Source organism: Neoarius graeffei, chromosome 7, assembly GCF_027579695.1.
Source record: "Neoarius graeffei isolate fNeoGra1 chromosome 7, fNeoGra1.pri, whole genome shotgun sequence".
Classification (NCBI taxonomy): Eukaryota; Metazoa; Chordata; class Actinopteri; order Siluriformes; family Ariidae; genus Neoarius; species Neoarius graeffei.
This window is the reverse complement of record NC_083575.1, coordinates 19,265,615-19,287,029: the sequence shown is the minus strand read 5'-3', so window position 1 is coordinate 19,287,029 and position 21,415 is coordinate 19,265,615. Positions and strand designations below refer to the sequence as shown.

Genomic DNA, 21,415 nt, shown 5'->3' with positions numbered 1-21,415 from the left:
AGTAAAAAGATCTGCGCATCATGTATCCACCATTATTATACATACAGGACACTTTTTTTGATGGAATAAAAACATGGATTCTATTCCCTTCTAGCGGGTTTCATTCATTTGGTTTGATAGTATGCAATATTGTTAGCATATCGCTTATCCTATGTGTATTACGTCACTCTACCCAACGGAGAGTGAACGTTGAATATGATTTACAACAGTGTTTCTCAATCACTGTGTGAAGTACCATCTAGTAGGCTGTGAATCCCTCCCCCCCCAAGTTGAAGCTAATTTTTACTTGTAGTAGGGTACAATTGTTGGGTTGCATCCGACGTCACATCTGCTTCATTAAGCTACGGTCACACTACAGCTCGTGATGCTTTGCGATGGGTTATTGATGAAAATGAGGCATTTTGGTGGCAGTGTATGACAATATACACGTGAGCTAAAAGTTGTGGTCACACAGCACGCAAACTTCCTGTCGTGCCTTCGCACACTTGAGTCTGGTGCAGCTTGAGTGGCCACGGTCACTCACGGAGCATGTTGTGCATGTTCTTGGGACCCGGTCGTTATGGGAAACACCTGATACTGATTTGAGCAAAATCACCATGCATAGATATGGACGCTGTTTTCACAGACGCTTTGCAAAGTATTATCATTACCACTGTCACGTTTGTTTCTAGTCATGTTTAGAACACTGTTTGAATACTCTGCATTATGATTCTGCTTTGCTTTCGTTTGTTTCGTTTTTGTAAATATCACACCTGCTAATAAACACTCTTCCTGTACTTGGATCCATCTACTGCCGTCTATCTTGTAGTGTCCTGATCCCCAGATCTTTAACCCAGCTACGTATAAAAAGTTGTACACCTCCATGCTCTTCCAGGTTTTCATCTGTGTGTCCATGTTGAATGATGTCTGCAGCACCAGGTAGTTTAAGATGTCGGGGAACTCAACGGATGGATCATTTTCCAACCCATAAGAAAAATCCTTTCTTTGTTAACGTGTAAGGATCTATCTCATTGAGTGGGTTCTATATCCACTTCTTTTGAGTGTACTTCTTGGTTTTAATAACTTGCTTGTTTGCTGAACACAAACATGGCAATAAGTTCTTGTGTTAATGGACCAGACTCCACTTTTGGATCATTAATCCCTTTTGACTGAGAATGCTCTGTATGGTTTTATGTTGGTTTCTGGCACATCCATACAGTTTTAAATACAATGCCTACAATTACAAACAGTTTGTTTTTATTACATTTAATTCCTGGGCTCTCATCTGTAACAGGGAGTGATGTTGCATCCCATTAATACACTTTACAGTAGATTATTAGATTCTAATAGAATAGATGAGCCAAAATAATTGGGGATCTTTTTTAATGGGCTCGGCAATTTGTAAACAAACATGGCTGCCAGGTTTGCTTTGTTAAATATGGAAGATTTTGAGAGAATTTTGAAAGAGAAAGATGTGTTGAATACCCTAAAGGAATGTGCATGTATAATAATAATATTGGCTGGCTTTTTTGTGGTATATCAGATATATTCCATTTCAGCTACTCGTCTTTGACTCGTTCAATATCACACTAGTTGAACGGAATATATCTGATCTCTCACTCAATGCCAGCCAATATTATTGAAATATTTAAACTACATTTTAGTTTCCCCATTTCCCCAGTTGTAGTCTCTTTATCCTCTACCACAGCTGAGGCGGTGTGCCATAGGGTTTGCCTGTAAAGCTCTGCTGTGCAAGTCTTTTCAGCAGTTGGTGTGAGAGGAGTGATGAGAAGATGCTGGACAAGCAGGATTTGCTGACGCTAAAGATTCTGTAATCCCATCCATGCCTTGAAAAGGTGACCACCTTCTGTGGGTTTTATGAAGTGTCGACTTTTTATTTTTAGCCTCACTCACTTCTTCAGAGCTTTTTGTTCTATTCGTTACAGGAAGTTCACAACGGCTTAGGCCGTGTCTTTGGACTTTTGTCATCAGGACCTTTTGTGTGAGCCATCTCTCTCTCTCTCTCTCTCTCTCTCTCTCTCTGTCTGTGTGTGTGTGTGTACGTGCTTGGTGAGCAGTAGGGCTGGTTTTCTATCATGTGTCACTGATGAAATTTCAGATGTGAAAACAGTTTCAATATCTGATATTAGAACATTTTAAAAGGAACAGAGAAGCCACTCATGTTTTATTTAAAGAGTAACTCGACTGTAAACCTCATATAAAATGCTCCTGGTAAATTCTGTTATTACTCGTGAATTGCCTAATACTGTACACCTATAATTTGAATCATTGCTTTATTAACAGTCAAATCATGGACTTCTTCTATATGCTGAAAATTGTTGCAACTCTGTTTCAGACTGCAGCAGAACTGTATATCAATTCTCTCTATATTTTGTCAGTATAACTGAATATACAGTTCCAGTCAAAAGTATACACGCCCCTACTCATTCATAGGTTGTTCTATATTTTGTATTTTCTACTTTGTAGAACAACACTGAAGACATCAAAACTATGAAATAACGTAAGCAACATATATGGAATTATGTGGTAAACAAAGTGTTAAAAAAACCCCAAAATGTTTCATATTTTAGATTCTTCAAAGTAGCTACTGTTTACCTTGATGCACACTATTGGCATTATCATAATCATTCTTATTTCTGACATGAGTTTTACCATAGTGTCTGTTGCATGCTGTACCATAGTATTGCCAAGCTACATTAAAACAAACAAAAAACATGCATGCAAACTCTTACATTAAACTCTTAAATAAGCTCCACAGGTATTTTGAATTATAAAGGTCACACGAAAAATATTGTGGCTAGTCACGGGAACTGACTTAACCTTCAGCAATAATCAGAACCTCTGTTTAACAAAAGCATAGGACACACAGCAACATCAGTGTTACAATTTCTAGCAAAATAATGCAAGCACAGGAATGAAAATGGTGGCAGCAAAGGCAATTTCTGCTCGTGTGTGTTCCCTGCTTTTAAATAGTTGTAATTATACCCCCACTCTGGGGGGGGTGTATACTAGTTTACCGCCATCTGTCCGTGTCTCCGTATCTCTGTCCGTTCGAAACACCCTTTTTCTCAGCACCACAAATCATAGCCACTTGGTACCAAACTTCAGCTTGGGGTTCTATACTGTTTTCAGGTCTGTCGCACATCGACTTCCTGTTTACCGACTGAATGTATTTACGAAACATACAGGGTGGATTTTGACGCCATTTCAAGAAGCAAAATGCTATTTCAAAATGACGGTTTACCAGGATGCTATTTGAAATCCCTGGGGAGAGACACTGCTTTTTACTTACATGTTTCAGGATTAATTATTTGTAGAAGTCAACATTTCATAATAATAAGTGTCCTATTCCTTCGATTGCTTGCATTCTGATATAAGCGAGAACGGGGGGGATACGTAAGTGAGCAGTAGCTCACAGTTGATCTTGTTTTATCTAATGTGCATTTTTAAAATGCAGAAAAGACACAAATAGATGCAAATGATTTTTTTTTAAGTCTTTAAAGGCATGGACAAGAAAATATGAATAATTATTAACGAACAGAAAAATCCACATCAAACTGATAGGGTGCACCTCAATGATGTGTAAATATACAATAGTGAATAATCTGAATTGAAAATACATAATTGCCACAGGTGTTTATTCAGCGCATGCTCTTAATGACCAAGACACGGGGTTTCCTCTCCCAAATGCAAGGGCTGGGCAATGTGGTTCTCTCTCTGGTTGAAGTTGTGCAGGCCCATGTTCTGAACCAGCCAGTGTGTATTTAGGCTGTGCAGGGTCATGTTCTAAGTCAATCTGCATCTTAACAGTTAGAAGGGCCATGTCCCCCCCCCCCCCCCCAAACATGATTGTTTTGACATGGATGTAGCTTGTGTTTCAGAGCAGCTAGATTAGAATGACAAGACGCCCCAATTACAAGTGCACTTATTATTGCACTGTAGCTTGGCCTGTGAAACCAAGTTCAAGTACTGAAGGGCCATGTTTTGATTAAAGAAATGAAACCCCATGTAGCCTATTCATGCTTAAAAAGACGGAAAATAGATTGAACTCAGGGGGCATGCACTGTAATTATACAAATACTTGATTTTGTTCAAAAGTGCTTATTGAAATAAAGTTTTTAAAAAAAGTGTGAAGTTGGGGGCGTCGTGGCTCAGGTGGATAAGGCGCCATACCATAAATCCAGGGACCTGGGTTCGATTCCGACCTGAGGTCATTTCCCAATCCCTCCCCGTCTCTCTCTCTCCCACTCATTTCCTGTCTCTACACTGTCCTATCCAATAAAGGTGAAAAAAAAAACCCAAAAAAAATCTAAAAAAAAAAAAAGTGTGAAGTTTATTGTACATTATTGAAGTTTTGTAATTGTGTAGAACAATGAAAAAAGGCATGTATAGTTTAATGATAAATTGTGATAACCTCAATTGCCTTTTTGTACTACTGTGAATGTCACTGTTCAGCAAAAAGAGAAATCTATGTTGGCAGAATGAGGAATTGAAAATTGACTTAATTAAGAATCCTTAATAAAGATAAGTGTTATCATAGTTTGGATTATCATGGGCACATTGTTGGCAAAACATAAAATTCTTAATGCAGACGGTTGCCTTGAAATTTCAAGTATTCTCAACTATTCTTTTTTTACAGTGTACATCAGTTAAAGTAAAGGCTCTGTAAAACTCATGATTAATCAATTGTGTAAAAAAAAAACTAGAAGAGGCACAGCAAATGTGAATTATCACTCTGTGCCAACTTCAGTGTGGGAATTTCAAAACATCCTTAAGTGAGTCAAGAGAACCTCATGTAGGGATAATATATGTATTATACCATTTTAATAACACATTTTGTTTCACGAATTTGATATCTAGTGAAATGATAGTACAATGCTTTATACTTCAGATTTTCTACAAAGGGATTTATTTTTAGGCTGTCTAGCTTTAAAATGTGAATCAGTCTGACTAATACCTGAGCATTCAGCTTAGGACCAGCAGCCTCAAAAGAGCATCTCTCAGCAGCTGTGAATTGACTGTAATAGAAATCTGACTGACAGACCGAGAGTGACTACCTAACATTCTCACAGTCACAATTTGACATGGCAACACTGGTTTTGAAAATAACTTCTTCAATTTCAGGCATATCCGACCTGTTCAGGTTTACTGCATATGACCCTTAATTTGAGCAAGTTGAATAAGCTCACTAACCACAGGATTAGAAAGACAGAAAAGTACCAGGTGAATACTTTAAAGGTTCAATAGTCCTTTTTTTTTTATTTTTCCTTACTTGTACAAATAACCTGTCAAATATGTAGAGCATGATAACAAAAAAAAAAAAACAATGGAAAGTATAGAAAACCTGTTTGGGGAAAAATGTCTTTCAGTCCCAAACACTTGTTTGTATGTTCTTACTGTCAGTCATTTTATAGGCACTTTCTGTTCCTCCAAAGGTCCTGGGGGGACATGGACGGGAATGATTCAAATATTCAGCCCACCTGGCTGTTGAGACCTCATCTTGAGAAAGGCAAATCTTGCCTCATACACACCTTTAGTAAGACAAAATCAGCACTGAATTAACAAGTGATTAGATGAGCACTGAAGTGATTTGGGAAGTCAATCACAAAGCTTTTGGTTTACAAGTTCAGCTCATCAAACTATATAAAACTGCATTACTTATGGCAAGAGCATAAAATTTAAAGCTAGACAACCTTTCAATTTCATAAAATTGGTGAAATTTAGTTCCCTCTGAAATTTGGTCATTTGTGATATGTTTATTTCTGTAATATCTAAAAAAAAAAAATCAGGCCGTTCTGTGGCTGGGAAGTTATTTAATTTGAGGGGGTTCCTTTGCAAATAATGTGCATGAAATTGCTCGCTTTGCAGTTACACAGACGGAAGAAGTCCGTGTACACGTGCAGGTTTAGCTTCTTTTTTTTTCCTTCTTTTGGGTTTTATGGGAACTGGCATCCACAGTGTTGCATTACTGCCATCTACAGGTTTACCTTGACCGTGCACTGACAGTTCCATCATTCTGTCGCTAAACGAACAGCTGATCACACCGAGGTGCTCGCTGACCGCCGATATTTATTAGTTTGGTCCTGCGTTTCCTTTCCTTTGCAACATAACATATTTTCTTCTCACTTTGTTACTGTAGTCGGTCTTTCACCTTTCATTTGCATCCTCGATTTTCCTCTCCTGTTTCAAATTTGTATCCCACAATGCCTTGCGCGAACAGAGAAAGCCCACCACGTGATGCATGATGTAGTATCTTGAATTGGGTCATGGTGAAGCAGGAAAAAATAGTGGAGAATTTAGGTCTGTGGTTCAAATTCAGTAGCTTTCGGTCCACTAAACAAAAATAATTGGGTGTAGGAAAATTCTTTTTATGACTTAAACTTGAAAAATCTGAAAGGCAGTCTACCTTTAAAGGAAAAAAAGCAACAAAATGCCACTTTATCCAGGTGTCTTAGTTGAGCTAAAATTCTTTTCTAAAATGACTCAATGGGAGATTTCTGGAAGTTTCTGTTAAAATAGAAAATCCTGTACTATAAAGTCATATTAAATGCATGTGATATTAGAAACTGATATTGCATTAACCAAAGCCGTCTCCACTGAAGCACAGCTACTCTTTATCAGTTCCTTTACTGCAAATACACCGGAGACGGTGGGTTCCCAAAAATGTCAACTTACTCATACTATCCATGTTGTCTTAGATATGCTCTGTGATTTCTCTGTGTTATCATTTACTGTTCATGGTTTCTTGCACGAGCTGAATAAAGTGGGGAAAAAACCCCCACAACAACTTGGCACTACTATTTGCTAATTAAATATCTTAATTAATGAATTCATATTGACTGGCATGAAAGAAGCAAACAAAAAATGTTAAACTATTGATTTCCTTTGGTTAGCCCATTATTTTATGCGCAATTTATGATGTCTTCACACTTAACCTTACTGTCCACTTTAATAGGAACACTTGTAACCCCTGCTCGTTCAGACAATTATCCAATCATGTAGCAGCAGTGCAACTGGACAGCAGAAGATTGTAAACACATTGTCTGTCTGCTCTTTTTCCAGTCTTCAAATGTCCAGTTTGGACTGCCTCAGATTCCTGTTCATGGCTTGGAGAAGAACCTTATGTGGTCTACTGCTTTTGTAGCCAATTTGCCTCAAGGTTTGGCATGTTATGTTTTCTGATATGCTTTTCTGTTCACCACAGTTATAATGAGTGGCTGTTTGAGGTACCATAGCCTTCCTGTCAGCTCAAATAACTCTGACCATTTCCCCCTGACCTCCCACATCAGCAAGACGTTTCCACCCACGTAACTACTGCTCACTGTTTTTTTTTTTGTTTTTTTTTTAGCACTATTCTGTAGAAGCTCTAGAGAAAATCCCAGAAGATCAGCAATTTCCGAAACAGTCAAACCAAACCTGGCACTAACAACTACGCCACAGTCAAGGTGACTGAGATCACATTTTCTCCTAATTATGATGCTTGATGTAAACATTTACTAAAGCTCTTGTCCAGTATCTAAAAGATTTATATATATTGTGCTTCTGCCAAATTATTGATTTATCAAGATAATTGCATAAATGATCAAGTCCGGGTGGCACGGTGGTGTAGTGGTTAGCGCTGTTGCCTCACAGCAAGAAGGTCCGGGTTCGAGCCCCGTGGCCGGCGAGGACCTTTCTGTGTGGAGTTTGCATGTTCTCCCCGTGTCCGCGTGGGTTTCCTCCGGGTGCTCCGGTTTCCCCCACAGTCCAAAGACATGCAGGTTAGGTTAACTGGTGACTCTAAATTGACCATAGGTGTGAGTGTGAATGGTTGTCTGTGTCTATGTGTCAGCCCTGTGATGACCTGGCGACTTGTCCAGAGTGTACCCCGCCTGTCGCCCGTAGTCAGCTGGGATAGGCTCCAGCTTGCCTGCAACCCTGTAGAACAGGATAAAGCGGCTAGAGATAATGAGATGAGATGATCGAGTCCAAGTGTTCCTATTAAAGTAGCCTGTGATTGATTGATTTATTTTTAAATTAAATTTTATTTTTTTCATTCACCTCAGTTGACACATGGTATGTCATATGATGTAAGATGTACTATTCATGAAACTGAAAGTTAAGAAGATGGGATCCCTGCTGCAGATTATTCACAAGGGTATAAGAGCGAAACAGAAGGCAGAAACCGTAGCACCATGACTCATTCGGTTTATTTGGTTCAGTAGACTGATTTGCCTTTCCACCTTTAAAATGCCACTGGTGTTTGAAAGTATGACTTTATTCTCTTTTTTTTTTTTACACTCTGGTTATTTTTGACTTACTAGTAGTAGGTTTCTTTGATATTATTCACTTAAAAACAGGCCCGTGGTCATCAATGAATCTGTAGAAGCAGTTAAGTTTTCCACATTCCTGTCTGGATTCAGGAATTAATAAAATTGTACCAGTAGACAGTCATGTGGGAATGGGAGCAAAACCGAAACTTTGAAACATTAATCCATTCCCTAACCTAATAACATTTATGGTAATCTTATGCCATGGTTCCAGTTGGAATTGGAACCATCAGATTAACATGATGTGGACCTTTGGCAAACCCAAAATAACAAGCAAAGCAAACATTGGCAGACACAGTGTCTTGCAAAAGTATTCACCCCCCTTGGTGTTTGTCCTGTTTTGTCGCATTACGAGGAATTAAAATGGATTTTTGGAAGGTTAGCACCATTTAATTTATACAACATGCCTACCACTTTAAAGGTGAAAATTGTTCTTTTATTGTGTGACAAACAATAATCAAGAAGAAAAAACAGAAATCTGGAGTGTGCATAGGTATTCACCCTCCAAAGTCAATACTTTTTAGAGCCACATTTTGCTACAATTACAGCTGCAAGTCTTTTGGAGTATGTCTCTATTAGCTTAGCACATCTAGCCACTGGGATTTTTTTGCCCATTCCTCAAGGCAAAACTGCTCCAATTCCTTCAAGTTAGATGGGTTGCGTTGGTGTACAGCAATCTTCAAGTTATGCTACAGATTCTCAATTGGATTGAGGTCTGGGCTTTGACTAGACCATACCAAGACATTTAAGTTTCCCTTTAAACCACTCCAGTGTAGCTTTAGCAGTACGTTTAGGGTCATTGTCCTGCTGGAACATGAACCTTCATCCCAGTCTCAAACCTCTGGCCGACTCGAACAGGTTTTCCTCCAGAATTGCCCTGTATTTAGTGCCATCCATCTTTCCTTCAGTACTGACCAGCTTTCCTGTCCCTGCAGATGAAAAACATCCCCACAGCATGACACTGCCACCACCATGCTTCACTATAGGAATGGTGTTCTCAGGGTTTGTGCCGCACATGGCATTTCCCATGATGGACAAAAAGATCAGTTTTAGTCTCATTTGACCAGAGAATCTTTTTTTCCATGTGTTTGGGGAGTCTGCTACATGCTGTTGGGCAAACTCCAAACACATTTTCTTAAGCAGTGACTTTTTTTTTCTGGCCACTCTTCCATAAAGCCCCACTTTGTGGAGTGTACGGCTTAAAGTGGTCCTATGGACAGATACTCCCATCTAAGCTGTGGATCTTTGCAGCTCCTTCAGTGATGTCTTTGTTGCATCTCTGATTAATGCCTTGCCCGGTCTGTGAGTTTTGGTGGGCAGCCTTCTCTTGTCAGGCTTGTAGTGGTGCCATATTCTTTCCATTTTGCTATAATGGATTTAATGGTGTTCCCTGGGATATTCAAAGTTTGGGATATTTTTTATAACCCAACCCTGATCCATACTTCACAACTTTGTCTCTGACCTGTTTGGAGGCTCCTTGGTTTTTATGTTACTTGCTTAGTCGTGTTGCAGAGTCAGGGTCCTTCCAGAACAGGTTCATTTATACAGACATCATGTGACAGATTATGTGGGATTTTGATTGCACACAGGTGGATCTTAATCAACGAATTACAGTTAGGTCCATAAATATTTGGACAGAGACAACATTTTTCTAATTTTGGTTCTGTACATTACCACAATGGATTTTGAACAAAACAATTCAGATGCAGTTGAAGTTCAGACTTTCAGCTTTAATTCAGTTGGTTGAACAAAATGATTGCATAAAAATGTGAGGAACTAAACCATTTTTTAAACACAATCCCTTCATTTCAGGGGCTCAAAAGTAATTGGACAAATTAAATAATTGTAAATAAAATGTTCATTTCTAATACTTGGTTGAAAACCCTTTGTTGGCAATGACTGCCTGAACTCATGGACATCACCAGACGCTGTGTTTCCTCCTTTTTAATGCTCTGCCAGGCCTTTACTGCAGCGGTTTTCAGTTGCTGTTTGTTTGTGGGCCTTTCTGTCTGAAGTTTAGTCTTTAACAAGTGAAATGCATGCTCAATTGGGTTGAGATCAGGTGACTGACTTGGCCATTCAAGAATATTCCACTTCTTTGCTTTAATAAACTCCTGGGTTGCTTTGGCTTTATGTTTTGGGTCATTGTCCATCTGTATTATGAAACGCCGACCAATCAGTTTGGCTGCATTTGGCTGGATTTGAGCACACAGTATGTCTCTGAATACCTCAGAATTCATCCGGCTGCTTCTGTCCTGTGTCACATCATCAATAAACACTAGTGACCCAGTGCCACTGGCAGCCATGCATGCCCAAGCCATCACACTGCCTCCGCCGTGTTTTACAGATGATGTGGTCTGCTTTGGATCATGAGCTGTACCACACCTTCACCATACTTTATTCTTTCCATCATTCTGGTAGAGGTTGATCTTGGTTTCATCTGTCCAAAGAATGTTCTTCCAGAACTGTGCTGGCTTTTTTAGATGTTTTTTTTTAGCAAAGTCCAATCTAGCCTTTTTATTCTTGAGGCTTATGAGTGGCTTGCACCATGCAGTGAACCCTCTGTATTTACTTTCATGCAGTCTTCTCTTTATGGTAGATTTGGATATGCCTACCTCCTGGAGAGTGTTGTTCACTTGGTTGGCTGTTGTGAAGGGGTTTCTCTTCACCATGGAAATTATTCTGCGATCATCCACCACTGTTGTCTTCTGTGGGTGTCCAAGTCTTTTTGCATCGATGAGTTCACCAGTTCTTTCTTTCTTTCTTTCTTTCTTTCTTTCTTTCTTTCTTTCTCAGGATGTACCAAACTGTAGATTTTGCCACTCCTAATATTGTAGCAATTTCTCGGATGGGTTTTTTCTGTTTTCGCAGCTTAAGGATGGCTTGTTTCACCTACATGGAGAGCTCCTTTGACCGCTTGTTTTCTTCACAGCAAAATCTTCCAAATGCAAGCACCACACTTCAAATCAACTCCAGGCCTTTTATCTGCTTAATTGAGAATGACATAACGAAGAAATTGCCCACACCTGCCCATGAAATAGCCTTTGAGTCAATTGTCCAATTACTTTTGGTCCCTTTAAAAACAGGGTGGCACATGTTAAGGAGCTGAAACTCCTAAACCCTTCATCCAATTTTAATATGGATACCCTCAAATGAAAGCTGAAAGTCTGGACTTTATGTCCATGTCCATTATATAACTATAACTTGAATATGTTTCAGTAAACAGGTTAAAAAAAAAAACAAAATTTGTGTCAGTGTCCAAATATATATGGCCCTAACTGTATGTGACTTATGAAGTTAATTGGTTGGAGCAGCTCTGATTTAGGGGTTTCATACAAAAGGGGGTGAATACCTATGCACACTCCAGATTTCTGTTTTTTTTTTTTTTAATCTTAATTATTGTTTGTGTCACAATAAAAAAAAAAGTGCACTTTTAAAGTTGGAGGCATGTTGTGTAAACCAAATGATGCTACCCCTCCAAAAATCTATTTTAATTCCATCTTCTAATGCAACAAAACAGGACAAACACCAAGGGGGATGAATACTTTTGCAAGACACTGAGTAAAATGTTATAAACAGCATCAGCTTGAACAAAACAAATGTTCAGCAACAGGAAGAGGATTCTCTCAACGGAGATGTGATGCAGCTCGAGTGATGCCATGTTGCTAACTCGCTAATGTCTCACCTTGGGCTTGTCACAACAATGGACTTGCTGTCTTGTGAATTATACATCCTGTCCGGTCTCGCATGTTTTACACACCTTGCGGAAGTTCACGCTTTGTAGCATTCTATTAAATATAGTCAGGTGAGAATACACGGTCTGCCCCATGTTGTTTTTACCTCCTACAGTAACAGGTTTTGTATGTGAAAGGGGTTTATGTACTTTTAGTGGGTTAGTACGAACTTCTCTGTATCTTGTAGATTTCTTACTTTTCTGAAAAAAACCCCCAAATTGTAGTGATTTACAAGAGGAACACTCTGATTTGACTCAACAAAGGAAAAGACCAGAGCAAACCAGTCGTGCATGTGCTTGCAATGGTGGTGTAGGAGGATCTTAATTTTTCCCACGGAACTCATGCTTCCACAATCTCCAACTTAAAAAGCAGTGTTACGTCATATCCTGTGCCTGTGCCTTTTATGATCTTTCCTCTAAAACAAACAAGCCATTTTCCCCCCTTCTATTATTCTAGAAAACCCAAGATGGGTTCCTAGTTGTCTGGGATGTTGTGTAGGAAGTGTTTAGAAGACTTTTGATTTACTTCAAATCAATCGTTCTCTTTTACAAGCACAGTCACATGCCCACACACATCTTGGCCAGGGGTTAAACTGTGTTCCTTTGGTGTTAGAGGTCCATACAGGCCTCCCCTGCACTGCTGTGGGAACTTTGCCAGTCATCTGTGGAGTATGAGAGGCATGTGGGGGAGAGGAAGCCGTGGTTTGGTGTGTCAGCGCCTTATGTGTGTTCCATTCTGTTAACCTTCCACTCTAGCTTTTTTTGACTCATCTGGATCCCTCTGGTCCTTTGAGATGGGTGTGTGTGAATGTGGGGGAGGAAACAAGCTGGTTGTTCTTTCTTATAGGAGGTTTGTTCAGTATTGTCTTTATAACTTCTAGGAGAATGAAGAACAGAATGGTAAGTCAGTACATGATCAATACTGTTTGAATGGAGATCAGTGAGTGAATCGGTGAATCACTGTGAAGCTTTTGCTGCTGAATGTGTTTTGGAACATTTGTAGTTTGCAGTAGGATAATAACAGTGCCATTTTGCAATGTACGTAAGAGTATGAGCCGTAGTAGCACAGCAGTGGATATACACACGGATTTATTTTTAAATGACAAGCATTTGGCACTATTTCATGACAGTTTTGCAACTGCAGAGCATCATAGGCAATGAGTGATGAGTTGCTTCGCAAATTAATGTTAGTCAGAACATAACGGAGTATGAATTCAGTAAAAAAAAATCTTCTGCAGTTGATGGGATGGTGGGACAGTCGTTAGTTATTGCTGCTCCATGGCTCCAATTTGTTAATTTCAGTCTTGAGCTCTGGTTACTGTCTGTGCAGTGTCTTGCATGTTCTTACCCGGTTTATTTGGGTTTCCTCCCACTTCCTAAAACATGCGGGTAGGTGGATTGACTACACTAAATTGCCTTTAGGTGTGAATGTCTGTGTGTGAATGTGTGTGTGCATGGTGTCATGTGATGGGCTGATAGCCACTCCAGGGTGTATTCCCACCTAGTGCTCCTAGGATGGGCTCCAGGAATGGAACAACTACAGTGACCCCTTGCAATGATCTGCAATTACTGTAAGAGTAATAGACAGTCAAAATTCTGATTCTTTTGATTATATGTACTGTATATAAGTTTTAATGCACAGTTTCCACTGATTTGAGTCTTTTACATCGACTTTACTTACATTACTAGTAATTAATAAGTACATCACAGATATTAACTAGGATATAATATTAAAGAAACACCTTTTTCCCTGATCAAAAAGAAGGAAAATACTGAAGCATTTTTCACAAAAGGAAAGTCATTTTTGCTGAGTCTGTGATGAAAAAGGAAGCCCATCTGACCTCTTGGTTTTCCCAGTGAGGCTCTTGATCTGTCTTCTACTTACTGTGGGAAAAACAGAGAACCCGCCTCCAGTCTATCTTTAGCTCAGGATATTAGCCGTATGGGCAGGGCTGTGTGATCCCGTGTAAACTCAACATGCCTGTTGCAAATCCATAAGGATTCATAAGCGCCACCTTGTATGAACAATAAATATTAGGACAAGGGCAGGGTTAACTGGTGGGTGCTTTTTTAAAAATTTATTAATTTCATTTATTTATTTATTTTTAATAGCAACTCGTGAGATCCAGCTTAACCTGTCTCATTCATTAGTGTTCTTGCATTTGTTGCATGAGATTGGGTTTGGTGAACTACGTGCAATGGCAGGCTGACTACTTCCTTTCAGTTCATAGTTTCAAATCTGTTTTAGCTTGCAGCAAAGGCATGTTTCATCTTTGTACAGATGTCAAAAATGAAGGGCATCAAAACAAAAATTCTGGAGGATCTGAATAGTACTGTACTTGACACGTTTTCTTGTGTATATTTCAGTGACTCGATGTCAGTGAGTATGGTTCAAATACCCCCTTCACGGAGGCAAATACCCCACACTGGTACCGTTTACTGTAAACGAGAAAGGTTTGAGACATTTGTGCAAACCGCTGGCCCGGGAGCTCACGGTGCACTGAGCAAAGCTGCGTGGGGCTGTGTGTGGGCAGCCATGACACAGATGACTCAGCACCCAGCAGCAAAAAAAAAAAAAACTCCCTTAACTCATTTAAACTGATCTAGAATGTAGACTGAAGAATTCTTTAGCGATTTGTTTGATTAAAACAACACTCATAGCTATAATATGGTTAGTTCAGAGTAGAAACTGAGCATAAATTGTTTGATGTATTATGATCAGACACAGGAGTTAGTGGCAAAAGGTAAGAAATTAAATATACTTCTATATACAGTGTCCATTATGGCAGATCCATGCTACAAGTCTAATTCTAGCCTATTCAAGATCTGAAACAATTCCCTATTTGTTAAAATACTTTTGCCTTTTTTTGGTTTTAGTTATGCTTCACCAGCCTCTGTATAATTTGATTTGCTTGTTGAATTGTATTATTCAGGTACCACGTCATTTTTGAGCATATGTGACCGCTGCGTAGGCAACACATCATTTAAGGCAACCATATCTGACCACTAAATATTGCTTTTGGTAGCTTGCTTTTATATCATGCATTTCATGGCAATATTTTTGTGTAAGCAAAAACAGGCATTATTGTGTACAAGCATTGATCAACATACAAAATAATTCTGGCAGTTTTATTATTATTATTTATTATTATTATTATTATTATTATTATTATTATATTTTTAGTCTAGTTCAGTACATACAATTATTTAGTGCAAATTTACAGAAATTGTGTAAGGTAAATTATTGTAAGCTTATTCTATTACTTTTAATAAAAAAGTACTAAATACAATTATTAATAAATTGTATCTTTTTATATAAATTAAATTTTATATATTATATTGTGTATAATAAGATCCTACATGGCCCCACTTACAGTAATTTCAAGGGAACAGACAAACTCAATTTACTGCCTGGTTTTATTGTTGAGTGAAATTTCTGGTAAATATGAAATAAGGCAACGATTTTGAAATGTCACTTTAATGTCACAGGTAAAAGATCAGTATCGGTATCATATCTGGCATAACATGACTAAGAAATTGCCTGTTTGATCATCCAAGTCAAGTTTCAGTCTTATTTATGGTAATGGTGAACTAAACAAATTCTTGTTTGTGAAGCTGATAGTCATTTCTGCAAGTTTCTTTGTAATGTTGGTAAGAATCAGCAAATTTTCTCAAAGAAGTCACCAGGTTCAAATAAGGTCGCTGACGCACAAGTCAGATACACCATGTGGGTGTGGGTGGTCAAGGCCCAAAACGAGTGTCGTGCTTTGAGTCAGCTCAACTGCAAACTGCAAATGCTCAAAACAAAAGCTTATTATTCACAAGTGTAAAGAAGTGATGAACAATATGTGGAATTACATAAGCTTTCTGGAGAAATTAGTCTTCAGTTTTGTCTGTAATACTGTACTTCTGACACACTGGTATTGAAAATATCTGATTGTCGTAGTCGTGTGTGTGTGTGTGTGTGTGATGGGCTGGGACAGGTTCATGAGGTGGAAGGAAAGTGTTAGGTGCCGTGATGATCAAACTTGAGAGACTGTCACCTTTACCAGGCGCTTTTATGTTCAGTACACATCACAGTTGTGTGTGTCTTAGAAGTTGTGTGTATCAGTTTCCATTTTGAGAAATTATACTGACAAATTTTCCTTTTTAAAGAGAAAAAAAATTATACTGATGATCTGGTCTACATATAAATGTTTCTCTACATTGAATAGAAATAATGCAGATTGCTACATTTGTATCATAATACAGTAAATTCTACATAATTTAGCTAAAGTATTTATTTTTAGTTACTTGTTTTCTTTTGTTTTCCCTTCGAGGGCATGCTCAGCAGAGATTTTTATCTCTCCAAGAACAAACAACTAATTGACTACTAGCTGCCTGCCTGCTAAGCATCTTGTACCATAATGCACTGTACTTTGTCAATGACTTTTAAATTAATATTTAGTCTGGTCATTGTTTTGTTTGTGTATGTATGTGTGTCTATATATATATATATATATATATATATATATATATATATATATATATATATATATATATATATATATATGATCCGTTTGACTTGAGTTAAATCAGTGATCTTTTGTTGAGAATTACTGCAGTATTTCTGTTTCAAACATGCATCCCTTTGAATTCTGCGGTGATACTTTGTTGTGCATCGTCACATATAAAAGCAGTTACTAGCAATCTGTTCTGGCACTGAAAAAACCTGATGCTTTATATTTGACCACATCTGACTAAACTCAAGAGGTTTGTAAGAGAATACGAAACTCCTACTTTATTGTGGCACATTTTTAAAGTGCAAACATATTTCATTGTATCTTTTTGTTGTTTTTTCTTTTAATTTTTCCATCACTGATGCTGATTTCTAAATAATTTTTCTAATTTTCTTTTTGCTATTCACTTATTTTGATTATGTGCAATGTCCTATTTTCAATGAAATAAAAAAGGACTATTTTTCACCTAAGAGAAAAGCAGAGTTTAGAGTATGCTATCACTGATTCTTCTGAGAGATAAACACTACACCTTGAACTACTTTATTCCTACATCTTACCTCTGATACTGAGCTAATTAAATCGACCTCGTGTTGTGTGTGTGTGTGTGTGTGTGTGTGTGTGTTTTACACCAAAGTAATTGTCTATTGGATTTATAAAGGGCTCAGAGCAGCTCATTGTTTTAGAGGAAGGCAGTTCTGTGCTAACTGTATATAACTGTATAGTACGGTCAATTTAGTCATGGTTAGGATGTAGTAAAGACTAAACAGAAACCATCTATCACACAAAAACAGATTACATGACATGCAGAGTAACCTACTTTACATTGCAATGCAGTGTACAGCTATGAACTACAGAGTAATCTAGCTAGTATTGTTTTCTGTTATTATAATGTCTAATCATATCGTAAAATGTACATTTAATTGTGCGTTTTTTTCCCCATTACGTGACAATATTAGCCCTGTCAGAAACGTACACCTGAATATTCATAATATTCATTCATCACCAAACAGTTCATGAGTAGGTGCTGTTTCAGTGCTGTTTTGTTTTCACATATGCATCACGTGGTCCTGATAGCGGCTGTACTACTGGTGTTTACCAGAAGGGGGCAGCGTTTCTAAACTAATGAGTACTCCTGTGTATGTGTTTTGTTCAGTCAGTCAATAGACACGGCTTCCCCCCTTTTCCTCACAAGAAGTCACGCAATTCTGAAATGCGTAGAAGATTAATAATCTTGTATAGGCCCACTGTAATGCCTTACTAACAGTCCCAAAAGTTAAAAGAGTCGGGTTTGTTTGTACTGGCTCTCATTTGATCGAATTTGTCACTGAAACAGATTCCTCAAGCACTTTTATTTAGTATAATCCAGTGCAATATTTGCGCTGAATAAAGCGCAGTAGGTTTGTAATGTCACAAAAAACAAGCAAACAGACAAACAAAAAAAAGTAGGATTATTTGAATTCAGCATAAAGTGCTGCGAGGAGCATTTCTATACACCTCCAAAACAATTTAGCAACATGAAGCTAATCTCTGTCAGATCATGACTTCTTTCCAGGTCAGAGCAGATCCAAAGTTCCAGTTTTTAAATAAGAAATATGTTATTGTACAGCCTGTAAAGCACATTTATAACAATTTACAAATGATCTACAATTCATTCAGTTGTGAATTTTAATTTAGCTAGACCCTAAACATTCTTTACTCTGACCATAAATATTTATTTAACCATAAACCATTCAGTAACCTCCATTACACGAATAAATATGTTGTGTAAAATGGCTGCCACACTGTAAAACAGGTCTGTTTTAAAAGTTTAATAAGTTTTAATGCAGACACTGTTTTTCATGTATGGCATTTAGTAAAAATGTATACGGTGTAGGCTATTAAATATTGTCAGAGCATCACAACAAAATAATATTAGTCAACCACATATGATAAACATTTATAGATTTGAGTCTCGTTGCGCTTTATTTGGCTATTTTACTGTGAATTTGCCATCATGTGATAAACATTTCTAATCATTTGTTGTACAGTATAAGGACCATTGCTGGCAGTGTATCTATTTTAGTATTTCAGTTCACATTTAAATGTGGCAGTTTATTTGACAGTATTGAGCAAAATTGTGGCATTCACTTCATGTGAGGGTGAAGAAAAATTTGTCTTACACGAAGTCAGTATTATCAAGCTGACTTGTTTTTCCTTCTCAGATTCACTACTTAATGATAATAATCTGCTGTCTATAATTGTTTTGAAACTTGCATGTGTTTGAAATGCAGTATCTTATAATGCGCATGTATTAAATCAGCGTAACTTTCCGTTTAACTCCTATTATTTCCTTTGTGGTATATAGTCATCCTGCTCGACTTGCTGTTCAAAACCGACCACCCCAGGCTAATTCAAAAGGCTATTTTGATGTCGATAGTATGTACTGTATCATGTTTAAGTTTATAGGTTATGTTTACTGTTTGACATGTTGCCAGTGAAACTAAAGGTACCTGTAGGCTTGCAATGTATATTGCGATAGTCATGTTTTAATATGTGCGTTACCACATGTCTGAAGTTACTGCTTTCAGTCAATTACAGGCGCTGAAAACAGAAAGGTCAAGTTGTTTAAAGAAGTTTTTCCACACACAGACTTATTTGACTCGGTAGTGCAACTGTGAGTCCCAGGTTATCTATCTCTTGTGATTTTCATAACCATGCAAATGTAATGTTCATTATAAAATAACCTATCTTACTCTTTACATCTTATCTCCATCTGTAATTAGTAATGTAAACAATAATTAGACAAACACACTAAAGCCTGTGTACCACTGATGTAAGACCCAACATAGTGTGTGTGTGTGTGTGTGTGTATAATGTATATAGTTTATATATTATAGCTGAGATTTTCACTGCTAAATTTTTTTTTCACTTGATTGTTTGGAGTCAGGTTACAATTCTTATTATTCTTCTTTGGTTACAGGGACATTAGGCTATCAAATTAAGATATTTGTTTACTACCATATTAGCACACAGCATTACTAGCCCATACTGGTCACATACTACTCTGCCTTACGATTTAATGCAAGGTTTATACATAATCACAGCATAATGACAGCAAAAAATCGTTATTTGCGTGACTCACAATACAAAACTCACGTTTTACCTTGTGTATTTAGTAACCTAGGAAACAATAAAGTAAAGCATACTTTTGCTTGGAGTGTGTGTGTGTATGTTAGTTATTCAGATCAGAATTAGGACAGACAAAATGCCTGAGCTACATTGCTTCCTTTATTTTTGTTTGTTTATTTATTTTGTCTTGCCCTTTTTCCTTAAAATCAAATCAAATGCAAAATATCTCAAATGCTGCAAATGTAAATATATATTTGAGTACTTTTGTCATATCATTGATATAGATATGAGGATGATAATATGACAGGTAGTATGGTCTGTGTACACCTTTTTGTTTACAGTACAAAAAAAATTAATTCATGTATTTGTCCAGTGTGCAGCGTACACTTTGACTTTTCTGTGATAAAGCCGTCATATTGTTTGACAATACACTTTAAATTTCAACATGTAATTATGTAGCTTTCACTGTACAGAGATTAAATAACCTGAAGAGAAAGCTAAAATATAGGCTATAATTTACAAATGCTTGCTGGATGTTAATCTTTATGCCTTTGATATGATAGAATATTGATCTTTTGTGGTGTATGGGTTGAAATATTTTTCCTTTGTTTATATTTGAGCTAACCATGGCCTAGTTTGAGGATCATCTTAATGTTACAAGCTTGACTCAAAGAATTGAGCATGAATACCTGTTTTCGACATTGTTTCCACTCCCTCACTGCTGTCTGTGTTTGTTCTTTCTTGCTTGCTTTCTTCATCATGTAAGATTTAGTCAGTAGCACTAGAAGCTTTTCACTCTTTATGATTACTGCTTTCCTGATGAGTGAATGAAATTTAACCCTAACCCTCGGTGGAAATGATTTGCTTTGCATTTTAAAACATATGACTTAATTCAAGTTGCTTTCATTGACGAAGCTGGATTACATTAGAACTAATGGTACTGTATTAAGTTTCTTGATCTTTGAATTGTCTAAATTGGAATGGAATAAAAATATAATATACAGGATGTGCTTATTTTTTGTTTGCAAAGAAATATCTATTACAATGGCACCATTAGGTAATGGTGCCATTGTAATAGATATTTCTTTGCGTAGACGTGCCAACAAAACTTGGTCTTTTCATGCACTGGTTTATTTGAAGCTAATTTATTTTTGTACTTCACTAAAACAGCTAATTGGAATAGATTCAGTATGATGTAATTATGTACCTCAGATATATACCAAGGACTTCAGAACAAACCCTGTTGAAGCAGTGTTGGGTTCAGTACTCAAGGCATGAGTGATTTTAATTCATTGACAAAAGACAGAGTTTGAAATCTTGAAAAGATGTGGTGATATTTGCACTATTGGTTTGGAAATTTGGGAACTGGTCAATTTACAGCAAACAGGAAATTCTAAATTGTTATTTTTTCTCATCTTGCAATCTTTGGTTATAGTATGACTAACAAGCATGTGAAGGGAAGCTGTACCGTATGTACCAATGAATAGAAAATAACAATGGTGCCCTATTGTATAACCCCATGTGAACTGGAAAATGATGCTGAATGAGGCACTTATTCACGTTGTAATGAAAAAAAAAAGTTTGTCCAAACCCGCCCGGGTTCCCAATGGAAGTGGTATCATTTGGTTTGGGAGCGTTCTGTAAATCTTGTTCTCACTTGTATTCCCAGTGCATTTTTGGTATTATTATTATTATTTATTTACACAGTCATACTGTGTAATGTGAGGAACAGAACAATACATGCAGTTGAATACAACATATAACTT

At 37.4% G+C, this 21,415-nt stretch overlaps 1 long non-coding RNA gene across 1 annotated transcript in view; it reads left to right on the top strand.

Moving 5' to 3' along the window:
* Positions 1–21,415, top strand: part of LOC132889152 (uncharacterized) — a 54,124-nt gene that overhangs the window by 12,852 nt on the left and 19,857 nt on the right. Inside the window, exons 2-3 of the long non-coding RNA XR_009655012.1 lie at positions 7,063–7,159; positions 7,349–7,445. This is a non-coding gene — a long non-coding RNA (uncharacterized LOC132889152). The remainder of the gene's footprint in view (positions 1–7,062; positions 7,160–7,348; positions 7,446–21,415) is intronic.